Genomic DNA, 2681 nt, shown 5'->3' with positions numbered 1-2681 from the left:
AATAATTAAATAAATGATTAAAATCAATAATACCTTGGAACCATCAGGCGTTACAGTTCTTCCCTACTTGGATAAGACTTCATCCTCGAAGTCTGTTGTCCCAAAAAAATCTAGATAGTGCTCCCTCATCTCCTCTCCAGGCTCCTAATTCCACTCAGACCCCTTGTGGTGCAGCCATTGCACCTTAACCGACTCCATAACCATGTTCCTCAAGGGTTCCATCTTCCGATCTAAAATTGCCACCGGTCTCTCAATATAATTCAAGCAGTCATCCACCTGAATATCATCAAAGGTAAAACTGCGGAATCATCTGCTAAACACTTCTGCAGCTGGGAGACATGACTTATGCTATGAATTTGACTAAGCTCACCTGGAAGATCAAGACGATATGTAACCTATCCCACCCGATCCAAAACCCTGAAGGGACCAATATACCTGGGGCCAGCTTGCCCCGCTTCCTAAACCGAATGACATCTTTCCAAGGTGACACCTTCAGGAGAACCGTGTCTCCTACCTAGAATACCAAATCTGACCAAAGCCTGCCGCATAGCTATTCTGCTGACTCTGAGTTGTCTGGATCCTGCTCCGAACATCCTGAATCAGCTAAGTGGTATTGAGCACCTCCTCGGTACTCCCCATAACTCGTTGACCGACCTCACCCCAACAGATCAGGGTCTTGCATTTCCTCTCGTAGAGCATCTCAAAATGAGGTCGATCGATGCTAGCGTGATAATTGTTGTTATACGAAGATTCCGCTAACGGAAGATACGTATCCTAACTCCCACCAAAATCCAACACGCATGCACGCATTATATCCTCAAGAGTCTAAGTAGTCCACTCACACTGACCATTGGTCTGCGGGTGAAATGATGTACTGAAATGGATACGAGTGCCCATCTCATCATGAAACCACTTCCAAAACTTGGAAGTAAAACGTATCCCAACTCCATGACGTGCCACCACCTCCCAGATATAAATCTCGGCCAATTTCTATGTAGAAATACTCTCCTGGATTGAATGAAATGCATGCTCTTGGTCAATCGATCCATGATGACTCAGATAGAATCCACTCCGCATGCAGTCCTAGGAAGCTTTGTGATAAAATCCATAGTGATGTCTTCCCATTTCCATACGAGAATCTCCAACGGCTACATCTTGTCGTGAGGTTGCTAATGCTCGGCCTTGACTTTCCTGCAAGTCAAGCACCATTCCATGTACAATGCTACATCCTGCTTCATGCAGGGCTACCAATAATCAAGACGAAGATCCATATACATCTTCATCGGCCCGTGATAAATGCAGAATCTCGACTTGTGAGCCTCCCCCATCAGAACTTGGCGTGCAACGCCCCAATACGGAACCTAGACCCTTCGATGTAGAGTCAACAATCCATGACTGTCATAATCAAAGGAAGCCGCCTGGCCCACAATCCACTCGCTTTTCCTCTGCTCTTCCTTCATAGCCTCAACCTGTGCTTCATGAATCCGCTCCAATAATGAAGTGAACATGGTCATCCTCAAACATAGGTCTTTGATCGGAGCCGCAACCGCCTCATGGGTGAGAGCATCGACCACCATATTGGCCTTCTCCGGGTGGTACAAGATCTCACAATCATAATCCTTCATCACATCCAACCATTGATGTTGCCTCATATTCAGATTCAGTTGATCCATCAAGTACCTCAGGCTCTTATGATCTATGTAGATGGTACAACGTACCCCATAGAGGTAATGCCGCCAAATCTTGAGGGCAAAAATAATGGCCGCCAGCTCCAAATCATGCGTTAGATAATTCGCCTCATGAGGCTTCAACTACCTCGAAGCGTAAGAGATCACGCGACCACGTTGCATCAATACTGCCCCCAAACATGTGATCGATGCATCACAATAAACCACAAAGTCATCAACACCCTCCGGTAGGGTCAGAATTGACACCTCACACAACCGATGTCTAAGGGTTTCAAAATCTGCCTGCTACTCAGGCCCCCAGCGAAAAATCACTGACTTCTTGGTCAGTCAGGTCAATGGAACAATGATCTTGGAGAAATCCTAAATGAATCTCCGATAATACCCAGCCAAGACAAGAAAGATTTGAATCGGAGATGGAGACTTCGGAACCTCCCACTGCATCACGACCTTGACCTTGGCCAGATCGACTAGAATACCCTTCTGGTTGCTAATGTACTCATAAACTACACCTCGTGCAACCAGAACTCACACTTGGAGAACTTTGCGAAAGTCTCTCCCTCCTCAAAGTCTCCAGCACCTCCCTCAAGTGCTCCTTATGCTGCTCCTAGGTCTTGGAATAAACCATAATATTATCGATGAATACTATCATAAGTCGATCCAGCATCAGTTTGGACACACAGTTCATGAGATCCATGAATGCGGCTGGTGAATTGGTGAGCCCAAAAGGCATCACCACGAACTCATAATGACCATATCGAGTCCGGAAAGTCATCTTCTGCACATCCTTATCACGGACCCGCATCTAATGATAAGCCGATCGCAAATCTATCTTGAAGAACCAAGATGTACCCTGAAGTTGGTCGAAAAGATCATCAATCCTCAGGAGGGGATAACTCTTCTTCACCATTACCTTATTCAACTTCCGATAGTTAATACACATCCGATGAGACCCGTCCTTCTTCTTCACAAACAAAATTGGGGATCCCCAAGGCG

The sequence above is a fragment of the Lactuca sativa genome, chromosome 6 (genome assembly GCF_002870075.4).
Source record: "Lactuca sativa cultivar Salinas chromosome 6, Lsat_Salinas_v11, whole genome shotgun sequence".
Taxonomy (NCBI): Eukaryota; Viridiplantae; Streptophyta; class Magnoliopsida; order Asterales; family Asteraceae; genus Lactuca; species Lactuca sativa.
This window is presented reverse-complemented; position numbering follows the sequence as displayed.